This window comes from Lontra canadensis, unplaced genomic scaffold, assembly GCF_010015895.1.
Source record: "Lontra canadensis isolate GAN:19392208 unplaced genomic scaffold, GSC_riverotter_1.0 scaffold30, whole genome shotgun sequence".
Lineage (NCBI taxonomy): Eukaryota > Metazoa > Chordata > Mammalia > Carnivora > Mustelidae > Lontra > Lontra canadensis.
This window is the reverse complement of record NW_022631024.1, coordinates 6470099-6495134: the sequence shown is the minus strand read 5'-3', so window position 1 is coordinate 6495134 and position 25036 is coordinate 6470099. Positions and strand designations below refer to the sequence as shown.

Here is a 25036-nt window from a genome sequence, read left to right as displayed (position 1 = left end):
TTCAGCCTCAGCCCACCCAGGCCGCCCCTCCCTCGGAGAAGGCCTTCTTCTCTCCTCTTCCTTCTCCTCCTCCGCCTAAAGATGTACAAAACACTCCTCAGAATAAACCCAGGCTCTTTGCTCCTCCCTCCCCGCCCCCCGGCAGCCGCTCCCCCATTCATTTTCGCCCGTCGCCGGGTAAGTCCCTCCCCCAGCGTAGCCCGGCCTCCACTGCTCCCAGCCCGGAGACCGCGGCGCGCTTGGACTTCCCTCTCCATTCGCTGGCTGCCTCGCTCCCGGTCCCCACGGCTGCGAACTGATCTAGCGCGGGGGGAGGAGGAAAGCGCAGGCGAGCGAGCGAGCGAGAGAGGGAGAGAGCGAGCGAGCCAGAGAGCAAAGCGAGAGCGAGAGAGCCGGGAGGCTGAGGGAGTAGTGACCGCCTTCCGGAGCCTGGATTCATGCCTGTCCTCGGGACCAGCGAAGGGGACTTTAAGGCTGAGTATGAGCCAGGCTGCTAGGAGCCAGGTACCCCCACGCCTGCAGTCCCCGCGCCGTTCCCGGTATGCGAGCTGGACGCCGGGTTCTCCCAAGTTCCCACCGAGCCGAATAAAAAGCGTCCTCCCGCAGCTCTCCGCCAAAGACGGACATTGACTCCAGGTAAGGCGGCGCCAGGCACAGCGCCCGGCAGCCCGGCTGCCCTTGGAGACCGCCCGGACCGCATTCGGGGCGCCCCCGCCCTCCCTGCCCCTCCCCCTCCCGGCACCCTTCGGGTCTTCCGTCGGTCGCCCCGCCGCCTCCAAGTCCTCTCAGGTTCCCGGGAGGGGGGGGGCTCTGTATTCTGGGGCTCCAAGGGTTAAATGCGGGTTTTAGTAAGTGGCGTGTGTGCTCCCCGCGCGCTCCCGACGTGTGTACCATGGTGGGAACTTGATGTGGTGCTAGTGTGTGTTTGCGTGTGCAGCGTCGTTTGCGTTTGATGCGTGTGTTTGTGCTGTGTATGTGTGCAGGGGAGGGGGTAAAGAGAGGTCCTATAACCTACTTATGGCGCGATGTGTGTGTGCATGCTTGTACGTATGTGTTTGTATGTGTGCGCTTGTGTGTCTTCTTAATTAGGTCTCTCCAGCTTACATGGAATGGGATCCTTACTATAGGATCACGTAGCCATCGGGAAACCCGCTGTGGACTTCCTCTCCGCGCTCTAGGCTTGGGGTTTGGGGAGCATTCTAGGGATAAGGATGGCACCTTATTTAGCCCAATATTGGTACCCTTGAAGGAAAATTCCTCCAAACCACGGAGACCTGGTATACTTGGACTCACCCTTTAATGTGAAAGAGAAATGGTCAAACCCCGAGGCAATGACATACTGTCACTTTAAATTCTACACTGGGCAGGCTCCAGGATTCTGATGGGAATTTGGAGTCACTGGGTAGTGGGTGACAGAGAAAGGGAGAAGTCAGCGGTGGGCTCCTTGTGTGAGGCTGGGCGAGTCTGGGATAGAGTCTACCCTACCTCTCCGTTTGCCATCATAAGAGCGGAAGAGCACCTCCAGCTACTGGTGCTTTTGGGGAGGACCTGGGCAAGTTTGCATGGATCCCCCTAATGGGAAAGGAGAAGAGTCCTCAGGGACCTGCTCATCCATCATAGTTACACAGGATCTTAGAGAAAAATTCAACTGGGGGCAGCTCTGGGTAATATGGAAGGAGATGGATGGGGCACTTCCCTAAGACATTCCTCCTTCCCTACCCTATTTCAGAGAAGCTTGGGAAGCCCCAGGAGAATCTGTTCTTAAACTGTGCCTCCTCATGGCTCTACTAGAGTTAGGAGGAAAATGGGAGAACAGAGAGATTGTGTGTGTGTGTGTGTCTGTGTGTGCGGGTTTCGGTACTGAGGGAGATCTACAAGGGTGGTGGGTGGGGAACTCATGGCAGAATGTGGCGGTAATTGACTTAAACTGCTGTTGATTTGCACCTCACATCTCTTGCTTGGCTCCAAAATACTGCCAAGGGCACAGGGTCCATGTGGAGAATGTCAGTAAGGAAGACAGTTTGAGTCAAGTCCCTCTTTCCTCTTTCCTCCACCTCCTAGGAGGTTCTCCTGGTAAGTCCCTGGGCTACCCTGGCTAGGTCCTGCTAGGTTTGGACTCTGGGGCCAGCCATTGATTCGATTCCCGGATGCCTCTTAAAGGCTTGCCCTACTCAGCAAAAAATGCTGAGTTTTACTGCTGTTAGCATGGCTTCCAGACTCAGCAGCTGTTACTTTCCCAAGGTAAGAAGAGGCAGCCGTTCTGCCGTCAGGCACGGAGGCTGGTGGAGGACAAGGGCTGAGATGCTGGGACAGCCTGTCATGCACCCTGGCTGGCAAGGAGCCACCGAAAAGACCTTTTGGGAAAAAGAAAAGTAGAAATATAATTGTATTTTTATAAAATATATGTGTGTGTCTGTGTGTGTGCATGTGTGCATGCGCATGTGTGCCCGTGCGTGCGTATGTGTGTGTGTCTTCTGGAGAGAGATAAAAGCAAACATGTGTTTGCAAGGACCTGCCCTGGCGGGTGGGTGATGATGTTACCTGCAGACACTCGCAGACACATGAGTCTCAGGCCAGAGGCTGATACCTCAGACTGCAGCCTTCACAGGGCCACAAGGAATCTGCTTCGAGAAACTCATGTCAGAGCAGAGCTCCCTGGTGCATTTTTGGTGGGGGTGGATGGGGGATGGTGAAATCAGAGGAGGAGACCCTGTGATCGGAACTGCTCTCGTTTTATCTCTTTTCCAATTCGTAGACAATTGAAGCTGGTTATTGAAGAACAGACAGGCAGGACTCTGTGGCCCAGAGAAGGGGAAGAATTCCATAACATTCCCTAGCAAGTTCATGGTATGCCCAGGCTAGAACCTGTGCTGCCTGACACCCCGATCAATGTCCTTTCCACTCCACCTCACTGCCCAGGGACCATGTGGCTCCCTATTCCCATCCAGCCACTTTGCTCCCACTTCAAACAATCGCTGTCGTCCCTCATCAGACATCCCATTTCAGAGCTGCTCCATCTGGAAACACGACCCCGGAGAGAAAGGGTTCAATACTTTAATCAGTGTCCCCACTAGACAGACAGACAGATACACACACACACAAACACACAGAGAATACACACAGGCAAAGACCCCCTACGGACTCTGACTAGGAGACAGAGCCCAGCAGAACATCTGGACTCTACCCGAGCTCTTTATTAAGGAATACTTTGCCTTCCAGAGAGCCAAGTGTATGCCCATCTACCGATGCAAATACTTCAGGCAAATTAATTTCTTCATATTCATGAGACTCTTGCCCTGTACAGTGATACATCCCGCGGTCACGGGAGCATGCCCAAGCACACATGTACACATGCACTCACACACATGTGCACACAGAGATTTAGAAACCCTCCCTACTTGCCATATTCCCCAAAAGGGAATTTCAACCTCCGCACCAAATTGTGTTCCCCTATATAAAGGCATCACCCACACGCGAAGACTGGGACTCATCATTCTAGGGAAGGGGAGAGAGAAAGCCCTGTGAGGCATGGGCTCTAGAGAAGTCAGAACCAAGCCCACGTAAAAGTGTTCCCAGACTCCCTGATGCTCATTTCGGGGTGCCGGCGAGCACTGAGGAAAAAAACATGGGGGTTTCAGGCCTATCTGCAATAGAGCCTTTCCACGCAGGCTGTTCCGAGGCTGGATGGCACTTTAGCTCCCAGAAGGGGGAGCTGTGACTCCATTTCAACCAAGGAGAACAGGCTCAGAGATTCCAAATCAGCTGTTGGGCCCCCGTTGAGTTTCCATGGCCCAGCTCAGGCTGCAGTGAATGTATCTGGAATGGTGCAGGTGGGGACTTTATAAACCCCTCTCCCCTGGCCAGTCCAAATAAAATGCCCGGGTGCTTGCAAGAGTTTATGCTCTTGACCCCTAAGTCTTACGTTTCTCTGGAAAGTCTTTGCCCATGGCACCTTTGGTTGTGTGAGGAGACATCCTGATTGACATCCTCTAGCTTGTTCCCTCCCAGTTCCTTAGATGAAATCACCAGGATATAGCACCTGAACAGGCCTCTAAGGTTAGACATAACCTGCCCTTCTCTCCCTGTGTTCCCTTTGCTAAAATTCAAAGATTAACGAATCGGTCACTGAACTTCTGATAATCATATTAAAGACAAAATGGGGGTCAGGTGAAAAGGACAGATTTTCAAATGTCATTCTCCAAATAATCCCCCTTGATGTTTTCTATTCTAACCCCTTCTGCAAGGAGTACCTTTCTCCTTTCTCTCTCTCTCTCAGCATCAGCTTCTACTTTTAAAAATCTCACTGGTATTTTAACATCCAACCCAAATGACCCTTCCAAGAAGTCTTCCCAAAATCTTATTTGGGAATAAATCTCTTTCTCCTCTGTTCTCTCATATAATTTTGTCTGAGACTTTTATTTTAGCTTGGGTCTCTGTTTGCCCTATTTTATAGCTCCACGGATATATGCATGGCTTGCCCTCTTCAATATGGTCTTGGTAAGAGCATTTTTTTTTTTTTAATCTTCAGGGACTGACACATAGTAGTTGCTCTATGAATGTTTGCTGTTGCATTTTGAGTCCAGTCTCCATAACAGCTGTCATGTCTCTCTCTCTCTCTCTCTCTCTCACTCTTTCTCCTTCCAATAATTGTTTCAAGTTCATGCAAAACAATACAATCATGCCGCCTATACCATCAATATAGGAATGTCAATGATGATACAGATGGGTGGAATTAAGCCCTACTTGGAAGTGAACTTTGCCCTACTATGTTCCAGGGTCTTTAGTTTTCTTCTCATTTAATCTTACTTTCCACCCAGTGGGGCAGATAGAAGAAGAAGTCCTTTCATAGAAGAAGAAAATGAAACTCATGTTGGCTGGGTCCCTTGCCCAAGTTCACGTGACCAGCACAACTAGACTTAGAACCTAACTCCCCCTTTCTTCAACATTTCTGCTCTTTCTGGTGGACCACTGTGTTAATGGTAACCACTGTGGATGACCAACGGGACTGGGTTGTTCAGCGGATTTTAGTATAGCTCAGGGCACAGTATTAACTCTTTGAAATCGATGTTCTGAAGGAGTCATGGAGCCATTTGATCAAAGAATCTCAGTGTTTTAAGGTTTCTCATTAACTAGACCCTTTTCCTTATTTGAGAACTATGAATCCTTTCTGTGATATTCATAACCCACTCAGTCTAATCTTTAGTACTTTTATTAACAGCGAAGTCATTATCACACAAACCAGCCTATGCTGTAGAGGGAGAGTTTTGTTGGACGTTTTCTCACTGTGACCCTATATCTGCCTTTTGTCCATAAGTCTCTGAAATCATACAACACAAATATAATTCTCTTCTAATTGTCAGTTCTTCCCATATTGTGGAAGCATAATCATATGATCACTAGTATTCTCCTTCTGGAGGCCCTATTGCCACAGCCCTGTGTCCTGTAACACTTGTTTGGGTCCCTCACCAAGCTGGTTTTTGATCTCTGGGCAGTCTCTGGGCATTCTCTAGTTGATCACACTTAGAGGGTTTAAATGCCACAAAAGGGGGATGGTTACCTACAATTGAGTAAGGTTTAAAAGGGGAATTGATTCATCCATTTATTCAACAAATGTTAATTAGGTGACGACTATTTTTCAAGCATTGCTCTAGACCAGTGCAATCAAGTAGACCTTTCTGTGGTAATGGATATGTTCTCTGTATTGTGTGATATGGTAGCCACTAAGCACATGTGACTCTGAGCACTTGAAATGTGGCTAGTGTTACTGATGAACTGAGTTTGTTTGTTTGTTTGTCTTTAAGATTGTATTTATTGGGGTGCCCGGGTGGCTCAGTGGGTTAAATCCTCTGCCTTCGGCTCGGGTCATGATCCCGGGGTCCTGGGATCGAGCCCCACATCGGGCTCTCTGCTCACCGTGGAGCCTGCTTCCTCCTCTTTCTCTGCCTGCCTCTCTGCCTACTTGTGTTCTCTCTCTGTCAAATAAATAAATAAAATCTTTAAAAAAAAAAAAAAAAAGATTGTATTTATTTATTTGAGAGAGAGAAAGAAAGCATGAGCCGGGGAATGGAAGAGGGAGAGGGAGAAACAGTACCCATTGAGCAGGGAGCTGGACGCAGGGCTCTGTCCCAAGACCCCAAGATCATGACCTGAGCCGAAGACAGATGCTTAACCGACTGAGCCACCCAGGTGCCCCATGAACTGAGCTTTTAATTGAATCCAATTTTAATTTTAATGTCACTAGTTATCTGTGATGAGTATCTTCCATATTGGGCCACACAGATCTGGACATTGAAGATGTAGAATGAACAGGGTCCTCTTTTCGTGGAGCTCAGAGTCTCGTGGGGAGAGATGGGTAATAAAAGAGTAAACAAATGAATAAGCAAAATAACTTCACATCATAGTAAATGCCATGCAAATAATTAGGAACGTGGACAATGTGACTTGAGCTAGGGTAGCCAGGGGAGACTTCTCTGGGGGCGTGCCACTGGAGCTGGTTTAGGTGAGAAGAAGCTAGCCATGTGGCAGAGACAGCAAAGATAAAGTCACTGAACATGTGCAAGCTTAGGAGAGCCAAGTGATCTTGTGGCTAGAGCTCGCAAGTGAGAAAAAGAATGTCATGAGATGGAAATAAGAAAGGTAGGCGGGGCCAGATCAAAAGGCCTTGTCAAAGCTGCAGGAATAAAAAGTCTAGAATTCCACCACCATCTCCTGCCCATAAAATGCCCTTGCTTAGGGAGTGGGCAGCCTAAGGACTGAGCTGAGAAGTGAGTAGAGATTGACAGGAGCTCAGCATCAAGTGCCCTTGACAGGTTTCCATCTTGTCCATTAAAATAATAATAATAATAATAATAATAATAATAATAAAGATTTATGTATTTGAGAGAGAGCATGCATGCTCACATGAAGGGGGTTGTGGGGGGGAGCAGAGGGGGAGAGAATCTCCAACAGACTCCCCACTGAGCACAGAGCCGACGTGAGGCTCCATCTCAGGACCCCTAGATCATGATCAGAGATGAAAATGGGAGTCAGGTGCTCAACCTACTGAGCCACCCTCATCTTGTCCATTTTTAATCTGTCATTTCAAGGAGTTCTTTTCACCTTAATTTCTAGTCCTGTTTTGGGTGTTGCACGCTCCGGACACCTTCAGCTCTAAAGGGAGGGGAAGAACTGGACGGAGGTTATGGATAGAAAAGGGGGAAAAGAAGGAATACTTGGAGAGAAAGGTATTGAAATGAAGTTTGGTAAAATAAAGTGAAAGTTGGCATTGCCTTATCAGCAAATATTTATTGGGTATCTAGTCCCGGAAAGACCTTGGTGGAGCCGGTGAAGAATCCATCCAGGTGCTGGCATTCTAACAGAGGAGGTGTGCAAATGGTCATTCATGGTAGAGGGACAAGTGTCATTTCAGAAGTCTATGAGAGGATGAGGAAGGTAAAGAGGAGAGGAAGACACCAGTGGTGATGGGGATGACAAGGAGGAAGATGACGGAGACCATAAGGTCTGGAGATCAAGAGGACATACCTTTTCATTGTCTATCTCCATTAATTTTAAATGTCACATAGTAAGAGCATAGGGGCTCAGGGCCCCCGATTCTAATCCTAGCTCTTATCCTTGTATTTCTGGACCACCTTAAGAACCTATCTGCCCCAATTTGGTCTTGCATTCTGCAAATCGAGAAGGACCAGACGCTTCCCTGCCTCACCGAAGGGATTTGCCCCAGCTCAGTGAAATACTGTATGACTAAGTTCTTGCAAGGGCACAGAGAGACAGCGTGTGATGGCCATGCTTCATCAGAATGTTTTGATATTGTCTCAAAAATGAACAAATCTAACAGAAGTCACACCTCAGGGCACAGACTGTGACTCCAGACACGGGGACTGAGTGGAAGGGATGTGCCACTATTGTAACTCTCCATATCAGAGCGATTAAGTGGTAGCATGAAATCCACTGTCCTCCTGGAACGCAGTAGCCTAAAAAGGCTGCCTAGAAATCCATAGACAGTCCTTGTTACTGAGGGGGCCAAGAAGACAATTAAGAAGATAATGAGGCTGAGGAAAAGTGAAATTAATTTCTTTTTTTCATATGTGGGCGAGGGGGATCTTTGTATCTCAAAGGAAATGTGTTTTGAAGATTGCAGGTGACCTTAAGGAGAATAGACTGGACAAGACGGGGTGTGAGAGAGTTCAAAGGGGTGAATTACTGGGCCTGTGTGCTACCCAGTGGAGGCCACGCATGGGAATAGCAAGCTGGTACGGACACCAAATAGATCATTTGGAACAAATCCTATTCCCAGTGTGCAGAGATTTTCTCACAGGGCGTAGAGCCACATACAATGGTGTCTGGGCCACTTTGGGAACAGCTAAGACTGTATCCCCCTCCATGGGTGAAGAGGTAGATTCATAAGGCAATTAACAAAAGCAAGATGCAGTCGTTTTTGTGTAAATTGCAAAGGTTGAAGCTGTGGGGCTCCAAGTAAATGGCCCATCTGAACAGCTAGAACCCTTTGTAAGGGTTAACCCAATACTGGCCCGGAGGGGTTCCTGAAATATAATTCATCCAGCCTTTCAAAGGTCCTGCAAACGAGCCAGGGGGAAGCTCAGTGAGAAATAATGGATCCTGGGGGTAACATGGAGTGGCCGAGTTACAGACGCCAAGCTGATTCAGATGGAGGAGGGCAGACATTTAAGACATACGATTGCTTCCAAGCAGTTAGCTCACCTATCTCCATTCTAAGAATTAGCAGTCCACAAAAGTGGATGAAATTCTGGGGGGCTGTGGAATTCATAGACACTCCAGAAGCCCCAAGATTAAGCTGCAGGAGCGTTCTGAGAACTGTGACAGGGACGTCTGCCTTAAGTAAGTACGTTTCAGTCTTTGGTAGTGGAGAAGCGAAATTTCTCATGGAATCCGGTGGGCTCTGAGTTTATAGACATATGATTGGGGAGGACCTACAAGAGTCCTGGCTGATGGTATAAAAAACATCTGTACAGAGCAGAAGGGCCATTAAAAAAAGAAAATCAGTGCTTTGGTATGTTTAGGAATGGAGGGGAAAACTCGAAAAATCGATTACCTGGCAGGGGGTGGTAATATGGTTTTTCCGCTGAGACAAATTTTGGAGGCAAGACTGTCAGAGAAGAAGTGGTTCTCATTGAATGCCATTGCCAGAGATGGCTGAGGCAAAGGAGGGCTGAGCAGAGTCATAAAGAATTTTATTCTAAATGCTTATCAACAGGACAACATCATTCTAAGTCCAGCGAAGCCTGACAAACGATTCCTGAAAATATTAGATCAGACTCAGCTTTACCAGCACTCTCCTCTTCTTCCTGATGTTGGGAATTATGCATTTAGGCAGAATATAGGATGGAATTTGAGGGGATTCTGGAAAGATCTTCACCTACAGTATAGAGGTGGCTGAAATGTCACAATGACAAAGCCATTCTTGGAGTGGGAGAGTGTCCGTGCCAAGCACGTCCTATATCCTCTCTGCTATAATGGGTACTTGTTATAGATATCTTGTTGAATATTCTGAAAGAGCTCACGCATGGGTGGCATCACCCTTGTTCTAGCGATGAGGAAACCAGGGCACAGCACAGTGATGTCACTTGTCCTGGGCCACCCACAGAGTCAATGATAGTGTGGAGGATTTGGACTATTTCTGTCTGACTTGAAAGTGTTGTGGTTGAAAGCTTTAATGCTGGAGTGTGAATGCCCCCTCTACCACTCTCTAGCTCTGTGACCTTGGCCAGATTACCTGATCTTTCTGCACCAGCTTCCTCTTCTACAGAATGAAGAGGACTGTACTGACCACCATAGAGATATTGTGGGGTTTAGTGAGTTGATGTGTTTGAACAATGACTGGCAGACCATCAATGTTACATAAACATTATTATTACTTGCTATTATTACTATACCCTGTTGCATTAGATTAAATGTTGCTCAGGCCGGTAGGTATGCTCTCTGGCTGGAAGTGCTCTGTAGGAGACATTACCACCAGGTTCAAGGCCTTACCTTGAAAATGAGCTTCCTCAATCATTTTTACCAATCCCCCTCCCCTAAGATGGCAATGTGAGTCCAGCAGTTAGGGGAGAGATTGAGAGCCCAGGAAAAGGCATGGAAGGATATAAAATCAAAATGACTGGGGCAGATTTTGTATTCTCTATCTTACTATGGGTCAGAAACCAGCTATAGATAGCCATCAGAGCTGAAAGTCACCTTCAATAGAGTCTAGATGAATTTTCTCTCACTCTTTTACCTATACATTTTTTCCTCTTCAGCATCAAAGTGTATCTAAATTGGTTCTAGTACCTGGACCCCTGTAGCCCAATCCTTGCACTTCTGGGTTTGCTTTTCTAGGCTGTGAGACTGGGGGTTCCACAGGTGCATATGGGAGAGCATGACTGATAGCACGCTCCATGCTCTGGTGTGAACCATGTTCATCTTCCTCCTGGCGTGAACCATGTTCATCTTCCTCCTCCTCTTCGTTCCCATCTTCCTTATCGGCATCATATATTTTACCAAGTGCTTTCGTGTCTTAGCATGTATTCTCACTGAACCTTCACAGTCTCACTCTAACAGTGTAACTATTCTCCCCATTTTCCAGATGAGGACTATGGGGCTTGGAGGTGAAAGGATTTGCCCCAAGATATGTAATAAACAATAGCATTGGGTCTCAAACCTGTATCAGCAGACACTGAGGGTTAACATCCTTTCATTGAACTGTCCTCCCTGCATCTATCTGCCCATCTAAGGCATGGTCTGGCCCCTGGCGGCTTGGTGGCTTCCCCAAATCAAGGTTGATCATTGCCTCTTGTCTCCATTGTCTTTGGCCCGGTCCACTGTGGCAAATCTTCAGCCATTCTGTCACGCAGGCCCTGCCCTCAATCCCAGTCTTGTAGGCTCCTAAATGAGAGAGGCATCTATCTTGCATGTTCCAGGAAATGTTATAAATGGCGCCTACCAGAGGGAGGCTTCTTAAATCTCCTTAATAACCTGCATTTTGCTTTCTCTCCTTCTTTATCTGTCAGCATCGTGAATATCTTCTACCCTTCCAGGGTTTTCTGCCTGCCAACTTCATAGCCTCTTAAAATAGTAATTTAACTTCACAATGCCTCAGTAGGAAACCTTAGCTGGGTGTGTTTATTTGTACCCTTAAGTTGTAGAAGTTTAAATGCTGCTCAGACCAGGACCAGTAGTCATAGAAAAGCTACTTTCTAGCTCTGGGCCAGAGCCAAGAACCAAGATGTTACTTTTCTTTGGAATAGAATCACTAAAGGCACCTCTGGAAACAGTAGCACTTTTAAAAAGCATCTCAGGAAATGGCAGGATGGAGGTGGCGAGAATTGTTGCAGCCAGATGCTGCAAGAGAAGTGATGTGTATATATCTGATCTCTCTCTCTTGACACACACACACACACATACACACATAAAAAAGGAATATTGGTACTAAGGAGAAAAACAACACAGACAGAGAAGTTCCCCATGCTGAGAAATAAATTAATTATACGTGCACGGGTAGGTGAACAAGAAATTTTATTGAGTGTTTGGGATAAAAGAAAAAAGAAAAGAAATAACAGAACAAAGTGTATCATGGGATCTCTACAATCACTAAGGATACGGAGCACATTTTTCACTTAGAAAGCCGAACGAAGACCAGGAACGTGATCCGTAAAAAGGGGCTACCAACAATACCTCCCCGCAAGATTGGCTGTGTGAATGGAGCATCCCATGTGTAAAGTACTTAGTGACAGGTCCCAGGGGCTCAATATATGGCACTCATGATGATATTTATCAACATGGGCATATTTTTGATGAGCTATTAAGTTAAAAAAATATATATGTTAGGATATATTATGCGTAGCCTGCTCTTTTATAAGATGTTCCTGGATATTGGGTGGGTTCTCTTTGGGTGAGAGATTATGAGTGAGCGTGAGTCTTTTACATTTTACTTGTGTTGCCTAATATCTCTAATGCATGTGCATTCCGTGGGTAATGAATATTTTAAGTAGTAGGATGTGGGGGACCAGCGAGCAGTTATTGGTGGGAAGAGGAGCAGAGGCACATCCTTTAATGTAAAGTTTGCTAAATTTCTGATTCACTTGTCCTAAATCACATTTAAATGGACTAAGGGTTTTTTTGTTTTGGGTTTTGTTTTTGTTTTTGTTTTTTTTTCTTTTTCTTTTTTTACTTGACCTTGGCTGGAGCAGGCTACTCATAAAAACCAAAGATTTGGTAAATGGTTTCTACTTTCTAACACATGTTAAAGTAACTATCGCACCCTTAAAAGGAAAGCTGCAGCATGTTTGTGTCACCTCGAATCGTTTTGTGTTTGGTTGTACTTTGTTGTTGTGATTTGGAAAGCCTGGATGTGGTGTGGCTGTCACCTTGACATCAGAAGACTTTTGTTCTTACTCCATCTTTGTTTTTAATGTTGGGCAAGGAGGGCCACCGTGGGAGTAGGAGAGAGGCATGGGACAGGTGAGACGGCCACCTCACCATCTATACCAGAGCAGCCACTTTTTCTGCTTTGCTTTATTACTTTCTTTTGTGTAAGAGTTGAATAAAGAGTTCCAAGGCTCTATAAAATGACTTGACTTTATTGGCTGAAACGTTAAAAGGAATCTAAGGTGGACTTAAAATGACAGATTTTGTCCTAGATGAAGTCATCGTACGAAGCTCTTCAGGAGACCACATATGACTGACATATCCCCAAGGGTTTTTGGAGGAACAGAAAGCATATGTGAGCCTCTGTCTTAGCCACCTTTGTCATCACAATGTATGACCTACATAATTGCCATCAACAGATTAAATGAATTAAAGTGTGAGCTATATTCAAGGCAGCCTCTTATAGAAATGAAATATTTCCATAGGAAAACTTAGGAGTGAATGCATGCTAATTCATGTTGCCTTGGGATGGGTGGTGTCTTTAGAGGGAGGGCTCTGTACTTGTGGAAGTGAAAAAGGGGACATTCCAGGTAGGGCAAATTGTAGGCACAAAGACACAACACCCAGCTTATATCTCTTTTTCATCACAGAACCATAGAATGTTAGAACTGAACCAGTAGAGTCCTTAAGATCCATTGTGTTCCACCTACCTCTTTTTGCAGATAAGGAAACAAAGACCCTGACAGGGAGAGTGTTATGGCGAAGGCCATAGTCTTTATTAGTAGGGACGCTCAACTAGAACCCCAGATTGCTGACTCCCAGACAGCAAACCTTCCATCAGCAGAACATTTTCCTATCCTATCCTGTGGTGCACTAGATCTTCAGAAACTCCAAGGAAAGGTCAAATACCTTTGGGAGATGCTTCATGGTCTACCCTATTCCTGAAAATCACGTTATATATAAGCAAATTCAAGTTTCCAACAAAGTTCTTTGATAGAGGGAGATTTTCAAACTAATTCAAGCTTTCTCAGTTATTTGACCACAAAATTTCAACTTTCTGCATTTTTTTACTTAATTCTTATTAATAATTCTTTATAGCTTACTTTAGGAGACTCTACACTAGACGAATATATCTTCCATTGAAAAATCAGAATATTATGTATATGGAAAAATATTTTATAAGCAATTCTGATGGTCATATTTTTAAAATTATTATAAGAACAATAGGGAAGTTTCCCAGATTTAATGTTTCACATTCTTCCCTCATTCCCTCCTGTCTCTTCCTCCCTCATTCACTCCCTCCATCCTTCCCTCTCTTCCTCTGTCTTTCCTTCCTTCCCTCCTTCCCTCTTTCCTTCCTTCTGTCCTTCATTCCTTTCTTCCTTATCATCTTACTTGCTTGCTTTATTTGTCTCTCTCCTTATTTTCCTCCTTTATCTCTCTTAGCCTATTCCTGCTTTCTTCCCATTCTTTTTTTTCCCAAAAAAACACATTTCTTTTTGAGGAGTTACTATGTTCCAGATTCTGGACCATCTGTGATGAATAGGACATTTTCCTGATCTAAAGCTCTTGCCAGTTTGATGAGGAAACAGATGTGCAAACTGAGATAATACAGAGTAACTGCTGCTGAAATTAGAACACAGGCAGCATGTTAGGAAATGGAGGGGAGGTCTGTCTGCTTAAGCCGTGGAGGTTGCATAGCCAGTGGGTAGATGGAAAAAGGACATTCCAAGTGGACAGTGCGAGAGGAAGTAGTTCAGCGGGACTGGAAAACATGCTCAGGGTGAAGCTGGAAAAAATAACCTTGGACTGGAATATATAAAGCCTTAAAACTCATATTAAGTAATATGTTTCTAGAAAATTACCAGTAACTCTTAAGAAAAGGATTAGCATGACTAGATCTAGGATTAAGACAAGAGGAAGGGAGAGGGTGTTTGGTGGCCCTTTGGCAGGTTATGGTTCACATGACACACGGATGACCTTCCAGGGTAAGACAGTGGCAAGGAAGTGGACACACTGCAGAAATACTGTGGTGTGTGACAAAGGGGAAGGAGGGGTAACGGGTGGCTCCCTCCAAGGTTGTGCCAGATCTAGTCCTGCTCTCTAAATAGTGTTTCCAGAAACAGCAGGGTCTCAATTATCTCACCGTGGGCTGTGAAATTCTAAAAAAAAATAATAATAAAAAAGTCTCAAAATAAAATTAAGTTTAATTTGCTTTAATTGAAAAATAAACACATGCCACGTACAGCACTCTCAAGAGGAGGGAAAAAAAAAAGGCTTAAAAATGAAAGGAACAGTTGGGTGTGGTAGGCCCTCAATTATTGGAAATCCTGAAATGAGAATTGGCGTGGACTGAGAAAATGAATTCAGAGTGAAAGTCAGTAATGGGAAGTAGAAGCTTTCTGTCCGGGTAGCAGTTTTCTGGAGGTCTTGTGAGGTAGTTATTTTTAAATTATTGTTAAGAACATTCATTTATAAGGCAGGAGAAGAAGGAGAGCTGAATGTGGAGCAAGACAATTTGAGTTTGATCCTTTCTCTTTCACTTTAATTGTGTGGCCTTTGGTAAGTCGTTTTTGGCTTTAGTCTCGTCATTTGTAGAAGGGGGATAATAATCTGTCCATCACTGGATTCCTGTGGGGATTGTGTGATTCATGTACGTGGAAGTTCTAACATATTGGTAAAAGGTGATGGAGAAGGACAAGCAGGAGGAAGAGGAGGAGAGCCGGAGGAAGGATCCAGACAAGAAGGAAGAGGAAGGATACTAGAGTGAGTCCAATAGTGCATGACATTTATTGAGAGCCTCTGTGTTCTGGCCTTGTGCTAGATGCTGAGGGATAAGATGGCCAAAAACAGCTGAGCCTTGCCTCTACAGCACCTGTCTTCTAGCAGCAAATATTCTCATCTCTAGATAGGCCATAGAATAAAGTCAGGAAGAGAGACTGAGCTAAGGGTGTTATTTGGAAAGCCTTGAGATGTGAGTTAGGAGCTCTTGTCTTAAATAGGCATTTTTCTCTCTGTTCACAACCACTCTGCCTCCCCTGTACTTTGACTCTGGCTTAGGTTCTGCCTGTCTCACGGGCAAGAGTCTGCTAATCACATTTGGAGGTAATGGGGGCTTGGAATTGTAAGCTCTAAGTGTCAGATTCTTATAATATTGGCATCTTAGAATCACAGTTGTAGAATTTTAAGATCTATCAAAACTTGGAATCAGAGAATCTTAGAATAATAAAAGCTAATGTCAAAATCTCATAGAGTCATAGAACATAATATTCATGGAATATAAAAATCAACTCTTAGTACCACCACATCTTAAAAATCACAGAATCATGAAATTAGAGTCTTTGAGAAGAGAATGGCATTTTATGGTTATCTGGTCCACCCTCCTTCCCAATTCATGGAAAATACTAATATAGCATTAAAAATACAAACACTCATAAGAATCTTTGTATAGGAAAAAGGTGGCCCTAAAGGAAATGTAAAGCTTAATAATGTTAATGGTGAATATATTGTCCAAGGGACAGTGATCATGGACACAGATGGAGTTTTTGAACATTATCAAAGGTTTGGTGAGGTGATGGTTGACTTTACTGACACCTAAAACGAACACTTACTGTACTAGGAAGCTCAAAACAAAATAGGAATTAATATTTTTGCTCACTGACCATCCCTGCTGTAATTATTCATGTGGGCCAATGTAGCCATGGTGTCGTTTTAGAAACATAGTCCCCTAATTATGGGACCTCTTGTTTTGGGCAGTGAACTTGAGGAGGGTAGGAGTGATAGGGGATTCTCTATAACATCCATGAGCTTTCTAGAAAAGTCTTTCGCATCCTAGGCCTCTCAGGCACCCCGTCTTACTGTCTTTTCTCTCGGAGCTTCCCCTCGTATACACATGGTAACCTATTATTGTAACCTGTCCTTGCTTGTGTTTTCTCCGAAGTATTGGCTTTGGCTGCCAAGGCTTTTTTTTTTTTTTTTTTCTTTTTTTTTTTTTTTTTTTTTTTAAACCTGGCATCCATTTTGTATGTAGTAATTGTTCCCTCCATATTCTCTCACAGGACCTCGGATCCAGCGGTATATTTTGACAGGTGCAGGAAGAACCTGGCTTAAAGAAATGTAGAGTATGTAGAGGTTTTTGCTTTAGGTCACGGAAGCTGCGCGTGCGCATGCGCGGGCGGGGCCGGGAGTGTGTACGTGCGTGTGTGTGTGTGTGTTTGTGTGTCTGTGTTCATGTGCACGCACGCATGCGCGTGTGTTGCTTTCCTAAACTGTGAGTCTGGATCTTCTTCACGTGAGCATGAGGTTGCATTTGAATGTACTCATGGGTTCTTAGGTGCCCTTGTGTGGGGATAAACTTGTGTGGAAACGAACGTGTTTTGAATAGGTAAGATATGTAAATGAATCTGTGGCACTTGACATACATTTATTGAGCATCTACAATGTTTCTGACAATGAAGTAAGTGTTTTCATGAATGGTAATATATTTGATTTTACAACTATGAAGTAGTTATGGTAGATATTACAGTTTCAATTTTGAAGATGTGTCAACTCAGGCTCTTAGAATTGAAGTGATCGGGGCTGGTATTTGAAATGGAGTCTTTTTATTAAAGACTTTGTTTATGCGTTTTAGGTCTGAATGTACTGGTGTGTGAGTACGTGTGTGTGTGCGTGTGTGTGTGTATTCGCACACACCCATATGTTTCATGGACGTGTGGGGGTGCACGCGTTCCTCGTCCTCATATGCATTTCTTAAAATGCATGGATGTGTAAAGAGTTGAATATATGTAGCAAAATGTATGCACCAGCTAAAGCCCTAATCATCCAGCGGAGTACATCTGAGGAGTTGGTATGGGGGTGAGGACACTGTGGGTTGTGTGAGCAGTCGGGGGAGAACATCTAAGAGGCAGAGGATGGGCAGCTCGGTATCCATTTATCCACAGTGCTGACGTGGCTCTGTGCTTTGCAGGGATCCTTCACCACAAATTATTAACCCCTGAGGGCATTTTTTTCAAAATCCTTTGAAAAGCATCCGCATGTATTCATGTCAGGCGTCCCGAGACCAGAGTTTGTGAAATGCTCATCTAGATATTAAAGCCGGATTAAGAGAAGAAGAGGGAGCAAAAGGCGACCCATGCCAGGGATGCTTGTGATACAGAAACTTAAGGTGACAGGAAGCTTCTTTGCGGTTGCTTCAGCAGGTGCAGGGGGAGTAAAAACCTGCAGATGATTTCTCCTGTGTTCCACTCCCATTATTTCACCCAGAGCCTGCAAGAAGTCTCAGAGGCAGGCCCTGTTTTCGTGTTTTGCAGATGACATGATTGACACTCGGGGCTACGTGATTTTCTCTCAGTCACGCAGCAACATAGCCGGGGTTTGAACCCAGGTTTTCCTGCGTGTGTGATTTCCCTCCCCCATGCTCGTCCTCACGGTTTCCTTTAGCCTGTGACCTGAACCCACATAAATCTCAAGCCGTCCGACACCCAGCCAAGCCACATAAGCATTCCGGATTCACTGCGTTGACGCTTCGAGGGGCTGAAATAGAACTTTGAAATTCTCCTTCACTTTTAATTAAAAAAAGATTTAGGCTAACCCTGGGTTTCCACTTCTGTTTAACTGTGACTGCTTTTAACCGTTGCTGTATTTTTATTGTTGCAAGTGTGACGCACCGATCCATCTTCCTTGTAACGCTTCTCGGTTTCTGCTCCATCTGTTGAAGAGAAAACATTTGCAGAAATCTCTCGGCTTCTCTCCAAGGGCTGAAACTTCAGTTGTAGCAAGGAATGCAGTGCAGGAAATGGGGTTGGCCATCGGTGAAATCAAGAGATTGGCAAAGTCTGTTTCTAGGATCTTTTTGATTATCATTTTCCCAAAGTAAAGCTTCTCCCAAGTGCCCGGCCAGCACTGCTGTGTTCCCCTGCCTGCATCTAGGAGTATGCGGACCCTCCACATTTAGGTTTTACCACTCTCATTTACAATGGAACCGTCGATTCTGTTCTTTTGGACTGCGCCTGATTCTACATTTTTTTAAAATTTTTGATAAACTATCATTAGTTCTTTTTAAAAATCATTATTTTTTTTTTAAGATCTTATTTATTTATTTGACAGAGAGAGACACAGCGAGAGAGGGAACACAAGCAGGGGGAGTGGCAGAGTGAGAAGCAAGCTTCCCACCAAGCAGGGAGCCTGATGCAAGGCTCTATCCCAGGACCCTGGGACCGGGACCTGAGCCAAAGGCAGATGCCCAAGGACTGAGCCACCCAGGCACCCCTAAAATCATTAATTCTTAATAATGACAACATTTGGTGTGGAAGGGGCATTGGACTTGGCATTGGTAGACTTGAGTTCACGTCCTTACTTTGTTGTGTTTTAACCTGGCAAGTCACTCCAACTCTTGAGCCTGGATTTGCTGGGAAAGCTGCAGGATCACATGGTTTCATTAAAATCCACATGCTCTGAAATTGTGAAATGCTGTACTCACGTTACGCATATTCACTCATGCTTTCCTTTTGTTATTTCTTTTTGTTCATTCTTAAATTTATTTATTTATGGGACATTTGCTGGATGAAGGCTACATACCAGGTCCTGCTTTGGTGTGGGTGATTCTAAGGCAAATAAGGCCAAGTCCATACATAACCTTCAAAAGCCCACACCCAGTAGCATAAGTGTTGCTGTAAGGTCATGAACAGGCTATGGTTTCCTCTTCCTTAGGGGATGGGGCGATTATTCAAAGAGGGGATGACCTTGAACTGAACGTTAAAGAATAGGGGATTTATAAAGGTTGGAGTGGAAATATGAAAGAAGTCTTTCTTGGTAGAGGGATTGGCTTGGGAAAAAGTAACACGGGTAAAACGCATTGGGGCATGCTGGGAATGTCTGCAGGAAATCTAGAAAGCAAAGGCAGAGATACTGGCAAGAGGCATGGAGAGTAAAACATGGTGAACAATGGAATAAAGTGACAATAGCTAATAGGTGACCTGTGGAAGTGGGAGGGGGCCATTGATAGATGTACTCAAGGAAGTAGTCCAATATCATATTGTGATTTATAATAAGAAATATATTTTTGGTCTTCATTGTTGGAATTTCCTAATGGATAAGAAGCAATGAAAGTGTCTTTTGTTATGTCAGTAAGGTGGGTTTTGGATGGCACCTAAGGATGGGGGCTGGTTGCCAGGGTACCCAGCCATGTGATTAGAGGCTGGAACTTTCAGCTCAACCCCTCAATCTCCAGGGAGGGAAGAGGGGCTGGAATTTGAGTTGGTCACCAATGGCTAAGGATATAATCAGTCGATCCTATGTAATGAAGTCTCCATAAAAACCCAAGTGGAGAGGGTCAGGAGAGCTTCTGGGTTGATGAGCATATGGAGGTGCTGGGAGAGTGGTGTACCCAGAGGGAGGATGGGGATTCTGGAAGCTCCCTGCCCTTCCTCCATGCTTGTCTGTGCCTCTCTTCTGTCTGTCTGTTTTGGAGTCTTTTTTTTTTTTCTTTTTTAAGATTTTATTTATTTATTTGACAGAGAGAGATCACAAGTAGGCAGAGAGAGAGGAGGAGGAGGAAGCAGTCTCCCCGCCAAGCAGAGAGCCCGATGTGGGACTCGATCTCAGGACCCCAAGATCATGACCTGAGCCAAAGGCAGAGGCTTAACCCACTGAGACACCCAGGTGCCCTGTTTTGGAGTCTTATCCTTTCATAATAAACCCGTGATCTAGTGAGTAAATGGGTTTTGGGAGTTCCAGAAGGCATCCTAGCAAATTCAGTTGAATCCAAGAAGGGGTCAGGGATGTCTGATCAAGAGCTAGTTGATTAGACATACAAATAAAAAACCTGAGTTTGAGGTTGGCATCCTGAATTAGAGTGGGTTGTTGGAACGTCCAGTCTGTAGCTTGGCCTTGAGACTGGCATCTGAAATGAAATGGATGAGGGGCAGTCTTAAAGGACTCAGCCCTAAACCTGCCAGTGGATAGCCTCAGAACTGAGTTGAACTGGGTCACCAGTTGGCTGGTGGCCCAGTCGGTTAAGCATCAGATGCCTGATTTTAGCTCAGGTCATGATCTCCGGGTTGTGAGATCCGGTTCCATGTCAGTCTCTGTGCTGAGTGTGGAGCCTGCTAAGGATTCTCTCTTTCCCTTTCCCCTCTCCCTCAGCTTGGAAAAAAAAAAAAAAAAAGAATTAAGTTGAATTATAGGACACTCGGCTAGTAACCAGAGAATTGTCTGTTGTTGGTGTGGGAACCCTCCCCCCCACATTGAAATTTGTCCCAGAAAACCTAAAGACCCAATAATAATGCTAGCTAGATGGTGAGCCCCACAGCTGGAGCCAGAGCCAGGTGGATTGGCCTGCAGTGTCTGGTCTTAATCTTCTCACTATCTTGAATGGCATTTTAGGAATATCTGGAGAGGTCTGGGAAGGAGCCGGGAACTAGAGGCTAAGCAATTAATAAATTATGGTTACTCCCGAGGGCAAGAAAATTCCTTAGAACTCTAAAAAAGAGGTCACTGGTGATGGGATGCTAGGCATAATTTTCAACCTTTTCAAAGAGGGAGACATTTGGGCCAAGGAAAAGAGTCTATGTAGGCAATTTCCTGGTGCTCCAAGGGGAGAAGATGGGAATTTGGGAAGAAATTGAGCCCCTCTGGCCTCTGTTACTTAACATCCTTCATGTGGACTCTAGAGGGTTTTTAGGAGACACCTGACATTTCTGGATAACATCACGGAGGCTGCCTTCCTTGGCAATCCACCAGAGATAGAATCCCAAAGGGAAAAGGCCATAAAACATAAGATAAACTATTTTTGTATTTCTGTAATTTCATTTTTTATAGCAATTTTTTTTTAACCCTTGAAGGAAGAGCTGTAGAATCAAGAACCCTGAAATGTATCTAGGATGTTTAGCCTCTTTCTTAATTTGTGAATGCCAATGCCCACACCCCTCCATTCCCCCTCATTCTGTTATGGTAGTCCCTTCATGTTGGTTTTTCTTTCCTATATGTGTCTTCCTATACCATGTTCTTTTGCCCAAGTCTTTTAAATTGATGACTCTCAAATGCTGGTAGAAAATTTGATGTCTGAATGTGAAGGACAATCTTCTTTTAAGATTATGCCCTCTCTATTTTATGTTTCTGGTTAAAATGTACTTTCTCTTACAAAATGCTGGTAATAGTAATTGCAGTCTCTGTATTGTGAAATACCCTTTCCTAGAACAAGAACACTTTATGTGGGTCAAAGAAATTGGTTTTAAAAATTTGACTTGGCATGGAGTCTGAGAGGCTGATGTTGACACTGTACCCCTCACAGAGGAAGTCTCTTTCTCATTCCTCATTTGACTTCAAAACACGGTGATCATGTCTTTGTGTATTTCATCATCTCCTGTAAGACCCTGGTAATGTCTTGCCCATAGTAGGTCATCGTTAAAGGCATAACGAGGAAGGAAATCTTCAAGTAATCAAAAATGAATTGAGTACCTTTTGTGTTTCAGGGCTGCTCGATGTAGTGAAGTTGGTACAAGAGCATAAATAAATTTCACTCGATAACAAGGCTTACAATCCAGCCTTCAGAGTTGAGGAAACTTGGTGGTTAAGGGCTGAAGTTGGGACCCGGACAGCCGGGGTGTGAGCCCAGGCTTCTCCAGTAACTAGCTATGTAACCTCATGCAGTTTACTTAACAAGGTTTTTCCTATCTCCCTATCTGTGAAGTGGGTGTAATGTTAGCCTAATAGACCTGTATAGGTTACAGGGGTTTATCGAGGTTTTTAGAGCGGTGCCTGATACACAGGAAAGGGCCAGTGGATATTAACCATCATCATTAAGGCTCACAAAGCAGAAATGAGGGAGTAGGGAGGGAGTCCAGGTGAACTTGGGTCAGAAGACCATGGTGCAAGTCCATGCTGCACTACTTACTAGTAAAGTAAACTTAAAAGAATCATTTAACCTCCTTCTGTGAAATCAAATTTAGAACCGAGTAACAGTCCTTAAGACTTTAGAGAAAGCTGATGTTCTTAAGATGCGGAGGTTGAAAAAGCCGCCTTGAGGCTGAGCAGGGTGTTGCTATGAAGAAGGCAGTGAAGCGGGTGGCTGAAAGGTGAAGGAGCCTATAGAAAAGATTTGGAACCACCTAGTTTCCTCTTTCTGGAAATTTCTTTGAATCATGAGTAAGGTGGGAGGTAGTGAGACTATTGCCAACTGATGGGCCATTGTTTTTCCTAGAGACACCCAGAAAGAGAATGTCCATTCTCCCCAGGAATTCACTGCCCTGAAGAAGCTCCTCATCATAAGGGAGTTGATGAAAAGATAAAGCTGAAGTCGAAGAAGGAATTAAGGGAACACAAGTTAGAATGCCGCTGTTCAGGGTCTGGAATTATTATTAAGTCTATGTAACATGGGCTCAATCTGGAAAGGGTTTCTGCATGAAATGAGCTGAATCAGATGAATGTGTGTGTGCAGGCCTGCGCTGTGTGAACATTCAATGAGACAGAGCTTGTGGGTGCTTCCGGTTCTCTGGGTTTTGCTTGTTGCCAGAGATTAGGTTGCCATCTGGAAAATACCTGCATCTAAAATGTTGCATGGATTCTTGCTGATTTTCAGAAGTTTGTCAACAATGCCTTTTGCTTGTCTTCTTGCAGAGAAGAAATAAATGCTGGAACGTTAAAGTGATGGGAGGCGGCTGGTCAGGCGGGGTGGAGAGGAAAGTCTGAAGCTCTGTTTCTCCTGTTTGGGGGAGCTCCATAAGGCACAGCAGGGGAGTTAGGAAAAATCAGGTGTGAGCCAAGGTTGCTGAATGGATAAGCTGATTGAGTGCTCCTTTTAGCAAAACAAAGGCGTGTTTGCAGGATTGGATGGTGGCTGTGGCATTGGAGGTGGAATGCCGGAAACTGGAAGGGGGTGGGTGGTAGGTTCAGAAACTCAGCAGTGGGTACCAGGTAAACCTTTTAACCAGAGCACTTAAAATCCATGCATCCACCCTTGGGTTCCTCCATTCAGTCAACGAGCATGCGTGGGAAGGCACGTCTACATGTTAGAGGCTGTTGTTAAAGTGATAAAGTGGGTATGTCCGTGCTCTGCTGGAGTCTAATCAGTGGATAAATATTTTAAGCACCTACTGTGTGCCAAGTGCTGGTGATGTAAAAGTGAACAGACACTGTGGCCTTAACTTTTCATTCAGGATAAAGACTAATATTAAGCAAATAGAGTATAATGTGAGAGTGCTAGAATGTGTGTGTGTGTGTGTGTGCACGCGCACACGTGCAAATAATAATAATAATGTATATTTATTGAGCATTTACTCTGTACAAGACACAGTTACATTTATATGTACTGTCTCTAATAATTCTCCCTACCACCCTCTGAATTCGAGAATACGCTTGTTACCACATTTTACCAATAAGAAATTAGATAGATTCAGACATGTTTCGTAAGTTGTGCAAGAAAACAAAAGACTAGCAGGAGGTGAGTGGGAAACAAACGGAGGTCTTCTGACGCCAGCACTGTCCCTGTTGACTTCTCTCCATCTGTCCCATCTTCCCCATAAGCTATGGGGGCTCCGAAGGAAAGAATGACCGATGTTTCTGGAAAGTGCCATGCGGTGCAGGCAGGACAGTTTCAGCTGGGTCCTGCGGGTCCAGTAAGAGCTCATCAGGGGGACACCTCCAGAAGAGCATTTCTAGGTGTAGGACCAACGTGTGCGAACACGTAGAGGTCTGAACCATCACAGACCTTTGAGGGCAAATCACTAGCTCCTAGCAGATGGGCCAAGAGCAGCCAAGGAGTCCAGACACATGAGAGGGGTATTCCGGTCTCTCTGCACAATGCAGCCTTGGACCACGAACAACATCTCACATTTCAGTACCTGCCAGGATCACTTACTTCTCAGGGACTAAATAAAAAGCCAGGATTCACTGATCTGATCAGGAAGCCCCCTGCAGAGACAGAGCTGGGAAGACTCTATTGGATGTAGAAAGATGGGCTTCCAGGTTTAAGCAGCAGGGATGGCTTTTCAACAGGGTGCCTTGCAAGGAGGAAACGTTTTGAAAAAAACAGCTCCATAAAGTGCATAAAAATGCAACCAGTGCGGTAAATGCCAGCAGAGAGAGATGCTGCCTCGTGCGGGGCGGGGAATGAGCAGTTGTGAAGTTCAGAGTTTATGACTTGAAGAACGTGACCCGTAGAGCCAGCTTTCTCTTACTGATGGGTTTTTAATCGGATGTTCTTCTGAAATTCACCCTTCATTGACTCCGTGGTTCATTCCCCAGGGGCAGTGTGGAGCAGTCTGTTTGCATCTGCACTTTGTACAGCGGTGGGGCCTTCTCCTGTCACACGTGGGGGATCACATCTTGGACACAGCACAACAGCCAAAGTACCATTGTGCCGAATGACCTGGGGGAAGCTCAGGGAAGCTCGGCTTGACACAGTGCCCTAATAATACCTGGGAGTGTTTCGTACACAGCTTCTGTGTTCCAGGCACTCTGCTGGCTGCTTGATGGGCATGAATTGCTTTGATCCAGACAACAGCCTGATCTAGTCTACTAAAATTTCTTTTATACATACGTAAACTGAGGCAAAGAGAAATCAAGCTACTTGCCAGGGCCACATAGTTCATGGAAAACCTAGGAAGTCTCAGTTCCAGAACCTTGGGTTTCATCGTTCCAGAATGCTGCTTATTTGATG

At 44.9% G+C, this 25036-nt stretch overlaps 1 protein-coding gene across 1 annotated transcript in view; it reads left to right on the top strand.

The window, feature by feature from the left end:
* Positions 1-234: 234 nt before the first annotated feature.
* BRINP1 (BMP/retinoic acid inducible neural specific 1) overlaps positions 235-25036 on the top strand; it is a 170616-nt gene continuing 145814 nt past the window's right edge. Inside the window, exon 1 of the mRNA XM_032865723.1 lies at positions 235-636. The gene's annotated coding sequence lies outside the window, so the exon portion shown is untranslated. The remainder of the gene's footprint in view (positions 637-25036) is intronic.